The sequence below is a fragment of the Panthera onca genome, chromosome A1, assembly GCF_046562875.1.
Source record: "Panthera onca isolate mPanOnc1 chromosome A1, mPanOnc1 haplotype 2, whole genome shotgun sequence".
NCBI classification, from domain to species: Eukaryota; Metazoa; Chordata; class Mammalia; order Carnivora; family Felidae; genus Panthera; species Panthera onca.
The window spans coordinates 27,607,909-27,621,196 of NC_138339.1; the positions used below are offsets into that span (position 1 = coordinate 27,607,909).

General features: G+C 41.1%; 1 protein-coding gene across 5 annotated transcripts in view; it reads left to right on the forward strand.

The window, feature by feature from the left end:
• RAI14 (retinoic acid induced 14) overlaps window positions 1-13,288 on the forward strand; it is a 144,502-nt gene that overhangs the window by 58,962 nt on the left and 72,252 nt on the right. The window contains exon 1 of one of the 5 annotated variants that reach the window (XM_060634455.3): window positions 3,286-3,465. The exons of the other annotated variants lie outside the window; for them this stretch is intronic. The gene's annotated coding sequence lies outside the window, so the exon portion shown is untranslated. Of the gene's footprint in view, window positions 1-3,285; window positions 3,466-13,288 lie in introns of those variants that run through there. 5 annotated transcript variants of the gene reach the window in all.

The window sequence follows — 13,288 nt, forward strand, 5'->3', positions numbered from 1 at the left end:
TAGTTTGCAAAAGGATTCAAATCATTTAGAAATAACACCACTTTTTTGAAACTCTGTTTACTATCAGTGTCTGTGATTTAGGGATCATGGAAATAAATTTTGGATTTATGTAAACCAAGTAGCTTCCTAAGAATATAAGACCTGAATTACTTAATGCAGATTACTTAAAGAAACTAGAAGAAAATGGAATTGAATATTCATTATATCTTTGAAAGAAGGAAGGCATTCTGAGCCTAGAAGCAATAGAAAGAATCACAAAGTACACTTAAATTAGCTTAAATTCACCGGGTGTTAGATGGACATGAGGGCACACTGCCCCTCCCCACCTCCCATTAGTAGGCAAAGAACAGACCCAGAGAATATTTGTGAGAAAAATGGCCATCAGTCTTTATTATTGTCAACCCATCAACTCAATTCAAAACAATCAGAGGACACCCAAAGACGATTCACAGCCAGTAACTGAACACGTTGTATGTGTTCTCAACTTGCCAGTAATCAAACCCTGTAGGTTAAAATCAAATGCCAAAAACAATATGGTCAAAGAAATGTGAGATCTGATCAGATATTTGATGATATTAAATTATTCTTAAAAGTCTTAGGTGTAGTAACGGTATTTTTAAAAAATCCTTATCTTTTAGGGATATACACTGGAATATTGAGAAATGAAATTATATGATGTCTGGAATTTGCTTCAAAGTTGTCTAGGTTGGGAAGGAAGGGAAATGAATGAAGGCATAGATGCAGACAAGGGAGAAGGACATAAGCTGGTATTTGTTAAGGCTGGGTGATGTTTACATGGGGATTCATTATATTCTTTTCTGTTTTTTAGTTTGAATTTAAAAAAAAAAAACATTTGCAATTTTTTATAATAAAAAGTTAAAAAACCCAAAGATCAAACTAACTTGAAACAAGAGGAAACCACACATTATGTGCTTTCTAATGGAAGTACCCAGCCCCTCCCATGAAGTATTTATTGCTGCCCCCAAATTGAATTTAGAGGAAATAAGGACATAGAGGAACATGTTAAATGTTCTAGTGGTATTCAGTTAGTATAAACTCTGTAGGTCAGTGACCTCATTTCTGAACTAGTAAATTAAAGAAAAACATGGTAGGAGGGGAGGAGAATTTACAAATTAAGAGACTTGAAGGGACAGAACCACCATTTACAATGCAGAAAACTTGTTTGTATTTTGAGTCCAAAAAACCAAAAAAAATTTGAGATGATGGGGACTTTGGATGTTTGCTGCATTTAGGCATTGCCCTAATTTTCTAAGATATGATATGGTATTGTGTTCATGTTCTAAAACAAAGTTCTTACTGTGTAGAGCCATGCTGAAATATTTATTGAAGCTGTGTTATGTGGTCTGGGATTGACCATAGAGGATCTGGGGAAGGAAGTATTTAGGGTGGGAATATAAATGAAATGAGACAGCCATCAGTTGGTAGTCATTGAGGAGGATGATAAGTTACTTTCTTTACTCTTGGATATGTTTAAATATTTCCATAATATTAAAAAAAACTGCGTGCTTTTGCCCGTTGTTATATTACTGTGAACATTTTCTACAGGATGATACCCAGTGGCCTTGCACTTTTCTAGTGTGCTTTGTGGAAAACAGTCTTATCAAAGATAGTTTTGAGAATGATACGCACAAATATGTTTCTGGCTGTGTGCTTTATAGCCCCTTCCTGAAAATAACTTAAATGCTAAGCAACAAAAGAATGTTAATTTTTTCCAAATAACTTATGGAATTTTTTATGTCTTATAAAATGACAAGTTATTGCCCTACAAAGTTGTTTTTAATTATATGAGTAAAAGAAAACAGGACAAAAGTCAGTTTACTGGAAAAGAAATACTTGGGAAAGTTGACCAACAGGAAATAAAGCTCAATGTTTAACTTTGTTTTTAGGAGAGTATCAAATTATGGATATGGATGTTCCTCATCTCTTTCTATAGTTTTCGGTTGTTATATTTTGTTTTTAAAATCTTATGGGGCGCCTGGGTGGCTCAGTCTGTTGGTTGTCCGACTTCAGCTCAGGTCATGATTTCGCAGTCCCTGAGTTCGAGCCCTGCGTTGGGCTCCGTGCTGACGGCTCAGAGCCTGGAGCCTGCTTTGGACTCTGTGTCTCCCTCTCTCTCTGCCCCTCCCCCGCTCATGCTCTGTCTCTCTCACTCTCAAAAATGAATAAATGTTAAAAGAAAAAAAAATCTTAAGCATAGGGGTGCCTGGGTGGCTCAGTCGGTTGAGCATCCGACTTAGGCTCAGGTCATGATCTTGCGGTGAGTTCAAGACCTGCGTCGGGCTCTGTGCTGACAGCTCAGACCCTGGAGCCTGCTACAGATTCTGTGTCTCCTCCTCACTCTGCCCCTCCCATGCTCATGCTCATCTCTCTCTGTCTCTCAATAATAAATAAATGTTAATAAAAAAAAGTTAAATCTCAAACATAAAAATATGTAATGTTGTAGATTGAGACAATATACCCACATGTATTTAAACTACATTATTTATCTTCACCTAAAACAAGCATATTTTGTTAAAGTAATATTTGTGGGGTTATTTTATATTTTAAGTGAATGGTCAGTTATTTTGCAATTGTATGCTCCAGATAAACTCTTGTAGGACACACTTTATTTGCATATTTATACATTTACTTATTTATTTTAGAACACGTGAGAGAAAATAGCCCTGGTGCTTTTGACCTGTGGGAGGTTTTGTGTTTTCTGACCTGTCTACACAGAGGTTGGCAGGGTTGTCTTACCTACTCCTTTTCTGTTTTCCAGTCTCTTGGCACTGAACTGCCTAAGTGCTTCCCTCTTGCAGAATTTTAAAAGAAGTACGTATATTTTTAATGTTTATTTCTTTTTGCAAGAGAGAGAGAGAGACAGACAAAGAGAGACACAGGATCTGAAGCAGGCTCCAGGCTCTGAGCTGTCAGCAAAGAGCCTGATGCGGGGCTTGAACCCATGAACCGCAAGATCATACATAACCTGAGCTGAAGTCAGAGGCTTAACCGACTGAGTCACCCAGGCGCCCCCCTCTGCAGGATTAAAATGAAAAAGGAAGAAAGAAAAAGAAAGAAATAGCCAGCAACATCTTACAAAGAGTTCGGGAAAACAAATTTAAGGAAACGACTAGTTAAGTCGCAGATGCTCTGGTGATCTTTCTTTGTGAACTTTGTCTTCTGTGTTGACAGAAGGCAATTGAAAGCACTAGGATCACATGGGCCGGGTGATGTTTGCACAGGTTCAAAGCAAGAAAGGTTAGGATTCAACCCAAGTGACGAACAGCCTAACGTCCAGGAGTCCAGACATGACCAGGGTGGCCACGTTGTGCTAAAGGACTAAAAGTGGGGGTGGGGGAGTAGTGGAGCGAATGCCTCACCCTCCCTCTCTTTTCTGCCTCTTCACTTTGTGGTAAGGAGGGAATCACAGGCCCCAAGGTGGAGGTGTCTCCGGAAGCAGCCTTGGTAAGAAAAAGTCCGACACGTGTGCTACGGGACAGTCTGCCTTCCGGGGACTGCCCCAGAGGCCTGTAGTCAGTGAAGGTGGGATCTGGGCTTGGGGGATGGGGTTCTCTGTCTGCTCTACAGTAATGCTAAGCTATAGCCTGTGGACGAATGACCAGGACGTGTCTCACTCTCTAGAAATAACCAGAAAAATCTGGCCCATGGATTGGATGGTATAGTGGCTATAGCGGTAGTACTGGGCGTGTTGAATTCTTATTGCTACTTTTACTGACACAGTTCTTCTGAGTCTCACCGTACAAAGTGCTAGCACTTGCTGCTAATTTTGCAAAATATTTACACAGCTTTATATTTTAAAGTTATTAATAGAGCCTTCTTTGGTACTTGGAAGATTTTTCTTCCTGCTCTCTAGGAACAGTGATAATAAGGCTGTAACTGACACCTAGACCAAGCTATTATTGACTTCCTCTGCATCCGCTTAACCGTCCTGCACTTGAGAGCCCGCAGTAACTCCTCTGTGTTTAGAAGCTTCCATGTGGCTTGTGCTTGCTTTTCTGTAACACAAGCCATTTGTCTCCGTTTCATTGTCTAAAGTGTGTGTTGCTTAAAACAAAACAAAACAACAGCAAAAAATCCTGTTTGTTTTATTATACTTAATTTCCAGGACTCTTAGAAGTCAGTTGGCGGGGGGGGGGGGGGTGGGGGTGGTGAATAGGAGAACAAGATGCCATGAGGAATCTGAGGCCTAGGAAGGTAAAGGAAATTTTCCAGAATCACACAGGCACCCAGAATTTAACTTTCCTGAGCACAGAGCCTTTGTAACTCTTGTGCATAGCTCTGTCCAGTGCAGAGAAGTTGCTCAATAAATATCTACTGAGTGAATGAAAGAATGGGCCAAGCCAGATTCTGAGCCCACGCCTAACTCAGTACTGTAACGCCCCTGTTGCACACATGCATTTAACTGTATTCAAGATGCAGCTGAGCTATTGAACGGTCTCAAGTCCATGAGGCATGACTTTGAAAGGGTCTTTATTTCTTCATCCATGCCAGGCTGACTCTCCCGTTCCTGTCTCTTCACAACGTGCAGTTTCCATAAACTTCCAGAGGTGAATCTAGTTGATTTAAGTCTTCTCCCTTTTCCCCAGTGCAACTTGACCCTGACTCTTAGCCCTTGAAGTAAAGGGAGAGGTGGGGTATCTTGCTCTTTCACCCCTTCTTCCCCTTTGTCATCTGGGGTCTACTGCCCCTCCCCCAGGTTGGGAACAGAAAAGAAGCACTGGGGGTAAGGAGCGAAGGCAAACCTGTCTACACTTTGCTGCGAGTGTATGCTGTCCTTGAGGCTGTGTCTTGGGCTGGTAGCTGGCTCAGTACATCCCCAGTCTCTGCTCCCTGCCTCAGGGAGGGGGTCTGCCTCTGGCTGGACCTTTCCTAACCCTTCTCTCTACCCTCTTGCTGGTGGGGACCTCTTACCCCATGGCAACCATCTTGGTTAGGTATCAGCAAGCTGGTTCGAGTCAGGCTTCATAGCATGGTGTTCATTTGAGTCCCTGGAAGCTTACTTGACCTGCCTCTCCAAACTGTGGGTGTGTTGGCTTCTTCCCTGATGTCACCGCCCTCCTCTTCTACCTTCCCTCCTTTCTCTCCAGTTCTCTTTTCTCCTGTTCAGAAGGACATGGGGGAAATCAGCCAATCCACTGCACCAGTAAATGGCAACCGGTGAAAGAGATGTTGGTCTTTGTTCTTGCAGGTACCCCCAGTCTCTCTGTGTGGTCACTCGATAACCCTACCAATTGGTGGGCAGGGGAGTGAGCTGGAAAGGCTGTGTACCTGGAAGAATAAGCATTGCCCTCTCCTCAAGGGACTCTTGCACCCCCACCCCCACCCCCACTCCGCCCAGTGTTCTAATGGAGACTAGGAAGCTGATATTAACTGCGCTGGCTCTGTTACCTTGGAGGAAGTATAGGGCCCCAATTTTATTAGAAGTTGGGTCAGTTCTCTGCCTCAGCAGTGGGCTTTGGTCTCTAATGCTGAGGTGCTAGGAGAAATTATACCAAGATTTTATCATGACACTTAGACATTAAAGGCATTTTAGTAGAAGGAAAAGCACATATGTTGAGTTACATCGTAAGTTGTCTGAAGGATTAAAAAAAATTGTAATCTTATGAACTGGGGAGATGAGCTGGTAGGCTAGTAATATTCCAGCAGCATTTGTGCATTATCTCATTTATTCTTGAAAATACACTATACTATACCAACATGAATGTTCAAAGGTGTTCAAGACAGAGCTGCTTATAACTATGTAAACCTAACATTACTGTTACCATTTTAGCTATTAAAAACCTTTGATGGAACTCTTTACTGATATAGGGAAATGTTCAGCATATATTACCTGGTAAGAAAAGTAGCTTACAGAGCATAACTTTTGCTGTATGCGTAGGAAAAAATTGGGCAAATACAAAAAATTAATAGGGTTATTATTCTTGAATTGAAAGCGATTCTCCTTCATTTTTACCCTTCTGTAGTTTATGAACTTTTTAAAATAAGGAATCTTCTTTACATGTGTAAAAATATGTTTTAAAAGAATTGTACAATTAATGAAATCTTAGAAAAAATATATACTTGTATCAGCTCTTTTGTCTTTCAGGTGTCTTATGTCCTTAATTACTGATGATTTTTTTTTTTAACGTTTCATAGTTTCCGAACAGTAAAGCTTCTAGTTTTTTTTCCCCCTTACTTGACCTACTAAGTATTACTTCATTCCACAATCTGGCTTATATTTCAACAACTGGATGTCCTAAATACTATTTGGCATTTATAAATGCATGTGGTAATTTGGAAAAATGCCTTTATTAAATGTAAATCTTCCAAGTAACTTTAAAAGTCTAGCCTTCAGTTTGAAGACTAGAAAACATGAATGCTCTTAACTTGTAGAAAGAGCTTCCAAAAGCTATCTGTCTTATATCCTGACTGTTTTGTAATTTAATGGAATCACTAAAATGTTTCAGAGAAATTATTTCCACAGGGTTGAAGTGCCTACAGTTTCATAAATCAGAACGGAGGTTTAACAGGCAAAGAAATAGTGGCATCGCAGATCTGTGTCTCTTAGTCTAGACATTTGAATATCAGCCTCTAAGCTCTGTGGGTTAGGAACCTACCTTGGGGGTCTAACTTCCTGTGATACTTCCAGGCCTAGCACAGAGCAAGGTGTATGGTACAGGTGTTCATGATAGCAGCAAACATTTAGTTAGCACTTACTATGTGCAAGGCACATCATATGTGGTTTTCACACATTATCTTGTTCTACCCGCACGATGGCTCTCTGGGATAGGTGGTTTTTAACCTCTTCTGAAGGGATAAGGACAGATCTGGGGTATGCATAGTCATGTGTGAGAAATCTAAGTATTTTTGATGCCAAGCTGGCCTAAAATTCCATAGTTATGGACTCACTTTGGAAAGCCTTTTGATTGGGTGAAATTCAGGTTAAATTAGAGTATATTCATAAAAGTCTGTGTACAGTGTGGGTTTGGCACGAAAGCTCCTTAGTGTTACACGAAAAATGTTCTCAGTAAGAATTTTTTGTGTGTCACATTTTACTTTATTGTATAAAATCTGCAGAATGCCGTTTATGTGCTAAGTATTATAAGCCATATGGTCAGAATACTAAATAGAACAATTCAGAGGTAGGATCAGCACAGAAATCGTTCTAACATAGTGCAGGATGTGCTGGGGGGTGGGTGTACTGGCATCTAAGCTGGGCTTGACTTAAGCAAAGTAGAACTAGCCTAATATTTTGGAGGCAGGTCCTGAGAATGGTTTGGTTTTTATAAATACTATGAGGAATCATGGGGTTATCTGAATTAATACCTGTCATTCATTCCAAGGGGATCACCACCTCCCAGCAGAGTGTTTATGTAAGGACACTGTATTGGAGGAACATATGGGGTCTTACGTTTTGAAACTTGGAGTGTAAAAGTTTAGTTGAGGGGCGCCTAGATGGCTCAGTCGGTTGAGTGCCTGACTCTTAATTTCGGCCCAGGTCACGATCCCAGGTTCGTGGGATTGGGCACAACGTTCGGCTCCGTGCTGAGCATGGAGCCTGCCTGGGGTTCCTGTCTGTCCCCCTCTTCCCCTCTTGCTGTGCTCTCTCTCAATCTTAAATAAACAAATAAATATTTAGTATAGAACGACAGCAGTCAACCTTGCATTCTTGTTTTCCAGGTCCAAGTGTGTATTTTACATCTTCATTGTTTGATAGCCACATCAACGACTTTTCTCTTTGCTATGTAATGTGTATCAACCAAAATTTCTAGATTCTTGTGTTCTTATTTTATCGATGTCTTAGTTAATCGGACCGTGTCTTTGAAAAGTCTTACAGGAGGATTTAAGTAAAGGCATATTGGGTTCCTGCGTGTTTGAGAACGTGTTCATGTTTTCCGCACAGCCAAAGGACTGTTGGTCAGATAAAATTCTGTATGTCGCTTGATTCCTCTCAGAAATCTGATGGCGGTAGCCCATTGTTTTCTGGTATTTAAAGTTTTGGAGAAATGTGAGCGGCCTGACTTGGGGAGCCTTTGAAAATAACCTGTTTTCTATCTGGATGGCAATAGAGTTTTTTTCTCTATCCTTCAAATTAAAAAAATAGGGACAAAATGTGTCTAGAGATGCTGGTCTCTTCTCTCCCGCTCCCCCCCTCACTAATTCTAGCTGCTACTTAGAGACTCATTTAACTTTATAGTTAAGCTTTTCTTTATTTCATAGTAGTTTGCTTTTATTATTTCTTAATTTTGCTCAGATTTCTACATCATGTATTAAGTTGCTTGGATCCCTTTTTTTTTTATATCTTTTTTCCTCTCCTTCTTACTGTCTTTTTTCTTTTCCTTTGAGTCAAATTTGTCTTTTACTTTAATTTCAAGTTTCCTAGATTCCTCAGTCTTCTCTTCACCGTTTCCAACACATTTTAAATTTGGCATCTCCATGTAGTCGTCTTTGATTCCAGACTGTTCTATAGAGAAGTTTCATAGACTTATTTTTCTCCCGAATCTAGCTGAAAGCACATATTAGGAAACCTCTCTGGTTTCGTAAAGACCAATTCTGTTACAGGAATAAATGTGCTCTGATTCTCAAAGACGTTCTCTTCCTTTGGACTGCGGGAGCTTTTCTTAGGGCCTGTGCTGTTTCTCTCAGCTAATATTTATAGAGGAGAAGGCTGTGATCATTGGGAACTGAGGAAAGAGATGGTTTCTATCAGATATTTTAAGATTCCTATTCAAATATTTCTGACCAAAAAAAGGTTGGGGGGGGGGGGTGGGCTGCGGGGAAGCAGAAGGGAAATCTGCCTTTGTCAATCTCCATTTTGCCATTCCAGAAGTCTGGTAGCCTGAGGAGGGTATAAGTCTGAGTGGGACTTTTGGCAGTGGGCAGTTGTCTGTGCCAGAGTTCAGTGAGTGAATGGCAGCCTCGAATTCACTGGGGCAGTGTCCCCTTCTTGGCCGGGCGCAGTTGCTTTCCTTAGGCACTGGCCACACGTGCCTGCACGGCTGGTCTCTCATGGTTTTCCATCGTCCTCTCGGCATGTGACGCACTTCATAGTGACCGACCCTCACCATTACTGTTTGCTGTCTGAGTTAGGTGTATGGAGTTTTGTTGGGATATCTTCCGGGCATTTTCCTGGAGGGTAAGTGACAGCTTGTCCTTGTCCTTGGTCTATTTGGCCTTTCTTCAAACTTGTCCCATCTGACCTAAAACTACAAGAAATTCCCCAAAGTTTCTGGCTTGTGGATATCATCTTTCCATGGTTTCCTGTGCAGATACAAACTTTCCATTAATTTTATAGTCTGCAGTTCATTTTAATGGGACACCGATAAATCGTTCAAGATATTAAGACATTGATGAATTTTCCCGGGGTCCAAACCACTTTAGTCGCTTGGCTCAGAGGATAGTTGCAGCTGGATCTCCTGGATGTGCATACAGTCTGCAGTGCGTCTCATCTGTGCCGTAGCCACTCAGCAAACCGGGGCTTGCCCGTGGGTGTACATAGTGGATGTGAACATCAGCCAATCCGAGAGGAAAAGACCCACTGTGCAAACTAACAGAATGGGCATTCCCTCAGGAGTGTGAATAATAACCACATTAGCTCACACTCACTGAATGCTTACTATGTGCCAGACACTGTTCTAAATATTTCGCAAATATTTGGTTCATTCAACTCTCACAACTCTATGAGAGAGGTTAGTCGTAGGATTTCTCATCTTACAATTGAGGCACACAGGAATTAAGTCATTTGGCCAAGCTCTCACTGGTGGAACTGGGCTATGAATGCAGGCAGTCTGGTTTCTGGGTCCGTGCATTAAAGCACTATATTATACCACATTTCGAAAAGTGGGACTGAGGTTGGAGATCTGATAGTGTAAGGAGTTTGGATTTGTTCGAATAGCCGGAAGGGAACCAGCTGATGCCTAGCAGTGTGGGTAGGTGGCAAGATGAAAATGTCAAGATAATATTCAAATAGTTGTAGTGGAGAAGAGGGAAGACTATCTTGGGGGAACCACGAGGGCTGGCTACTTCCTTAATATTTTTACCAGCAACATTATTTGAAAAAATTCAGTGCTTTGCTGGTGTCTTTTACTCAGGCAAACATTCATTCCCTTGACAAACATTTATTCGTCACTGGCCACGTCAGCCCTTGTGCTAGGTGCCAAGGATGCAGATGTAAAGACCACAGTCCCTGCCCTTGAACTCAGAGTCTATGGGACAGCAGTAGATGGGTACACCAAATGACTTTTAGTAGAACTTATTTCTAAGTGGTAATAAGCTGTACATAACGTGTCCTGGAAAATGGAGCTTCAAAATTTCCAAAGCATCCATGTTTTTATTATTATTATTGTATTGTTTTAATAATAAAAGAACTAATTCATTTTAAGTGTGTGTTTAAAATTTTTTTTAAGTTTATTTATTTTAAGAGAGAGATAGGGCAAGCAGGGGAGGGGAGGAGAGAGAGGGAGAGAGAGAAGCCCAAGCAGGCTCTGCACCATCAGTGTAGAGCCTGATGCAGGGTTTGAACTCATGAACCATGAGATCATGACCTGGGCTGAAACCAAGAGTTGCATGCTTAACCAACAGAGCCACCCATGCACCCTAATAATTTTGAATATGTGTTTAGACTGCAGATCCCTGACATATATGTTAAAGTCCAAATCCATAGCCTAAGAAGATGTATTAGAGTTCCATATAATATGCTTAACTAAATTTTCTCCCTTTTAGTGAATTTTCTGTGTGTTCATTTGGCATCTATGTCCATCATAAAATTCTAAGGCAAGACATTTTGGGGGAATCCCTTGTGGGCTCCAAAAGGAAAATGAATGAGGCTTCACAAATAGGAACATTGATGAGTTTTCCAAAGTTCTCTGTATTTGCTTGTGTCCTCGGTTTTGGCTTCTCTGTTGGTCTAAGAAGTGTGCAGTAACAGAGTTAAGCATTCTTGGGCTTTCTTTTGGGGCCCTCTGTCTTCCAGGGACTGGGGAGATAACAGTGCAAGACAGCCATCAGCAAAATCAGACTGATGATAAACATCACAGCCCCTCATCTTGTGCTCTTAAAAAACGCTGCCCTCTGCCTTTAGATGTCAGGCAGAAATAATTTCTTGGAACCAAATTTTTTCCCCTGTGGGTGGATATTGGAGTTTATTTTGGGTTTGCTATTATTGGAGTGTAGAAAGGCTATAACAGATATGCCCTTTCTTGAGAACTATGAGTTTTGGCATAAATAAATCAGTGGTGTCTCTTGCCTCAAATATATTAAAATATCCAGACTACTTAAAATTAACCTCTGATAACATTAGACGTGTGCTTAGATGTGTATAGTATTTTGATTATTTAAGTTGCTTTAGAAATTTGGAATGGTAATGATGAGTTGGAACACTGGAAGTTCCCCTCCAAGTTGGAGAAAGTTCTATTTTATTTACTTTTAATTTTTTACTTTTATTTTTTTAAATTTGTTTATTTTAGAGAGTGCAAATTGGGGAGAGGGGCAGAGGGAGAAAGAGAATCTTAAGCAGGCTCCACGCTAAGCATGGAGCCTGATGTGGGGCTTGATCCCGTGGCTCTAGGATCATGACCTGAGCTGAAATCAAGAGTCAGACACTCCACTGACTGAGCCACCCAGGCGCCCCTAGAAAGTTCTAATTTAATGTATCGAGTCATTAAAAAGTATCCAGATATTTATTAGGAGGGTCATTATGGAAGAATATGAAAATTTCTGCCATCAAGTATGAACTGTTAAGAGAGCCAAACATTTTTAAATGTGCTGTTATCTCCTATTGTACAAATGAGGAAATGGAGATGAACAAAAATAAATACCTTCCCCAGGGTTACACAGCTAATAACTTGTAGAGCTAGGATTTGGACCCAGACACTCAGAATGTAAGCTCTTGGCCCTGCTATATTGCCTCTCTGTAAGAAGACGTAAAATGGGAAAACCACGTACTTTGAATGCTAATGTTAAACTTTGTTAAAGTGAAGGGCATGGAACAACGTTCAGCCTTGTTAGCAGAGCGATGGCAAGATAAAAATGAGAGGAAAAATTACTCGAGTAGTTACAACGTTAGAAGAGGAAAGAATATCTTGAATTCTGGAGCCAAGAGCTTGGCCAGAGCTCCAAGCTTTAGTGTGGGGTGTGGCAGAGGCCAGAGGAAGAGGTGGGCAGAGTGGAATTTAAGGTTTGTGCTAGATTAAGAAGAGCCTTCAATTGTGCATGTGTGTGTTTGGGGGAGGTGGCCAGGGGGAGGGGCACTAAAGAATATGGGGTCTCTTGTTGGCCGTGGACAGCCATAGATGATTTTGCATAGGAAAGTGAGCTAGAGTGGTAGGCAGGAGTAACCAGCAGGGAAGTTGACATGGGAGAAAGGAAGTGGGGGCAACTGGAAGCAGAAAGGCCAGTTAAGAGTTAATGATTTTCTGCTTAAAAAGTGTATACCCCCTTTAGCCATTTCTCCCACCCCCAATGAGTAAAGGGGGTATACATTTTTTTAATGTATATTTTGTGGGGGGGCAGGCACAGAGACAGAGGGGGGGACAGAGGATCCGAAGCAGGCTCTGTGCTGACAGCAGAGAGCCCAGTGCAAGACTCAAACCCAAGAACCATGAGATCATAACCAGAGCTGAAGTCAGACGTTCAACCGCCTGAGCCACCCAGGTGCCCCACATTTTTTAAGTAAAAAATAAAAACAAAACAAAATATAGCTTACTCTCCCTCTTTATCAGGTTAAACAAACAGACAAACATTATTCCTGTTTTCTGGATGGGCAAGTGAGTCCGGCATGGTGAGTTGGCTTGGGTGAAATCACACAGCGAAAGGTGCCACTACACAGTGTTTTCTGTTGTAGTAGATTACTAAAGAAAGGAGAACGAAAGGCGGGACTTCTGAGCCGCAGCTCCCTGCTTCCCTGGTCTGCATTGCTTCTCCGTCCTTCATGCTCATTAACTTTGCAGATGCACTGGGCACCAAATAGTTTTCTTCATTTTAAGTTTTTATTTATTTTATTTTGAGAGAGAGAGAGAGAGAGAGAGAGAGAGAACAAGTGGGGGAAGGGCAGAGAGAGGAGGAGAGAGAAGCTCAAGCCTGACTCAGGGCTCAAACTCACAAACTGTGAGATCATGACCTGAGCTGAAACCAAGAGTTGGAAGCTTAACCAACTGAGCCATCCAGGTGCCCCTCTTCATTTAAACATTTTTAAACAAATATGTAAAATGTGAATCTGCTGTAATCTATAGAAATAAGCATTTATATTTATATAAATCTGAATATAAAAGAGCAGTACAAATCAAATGTG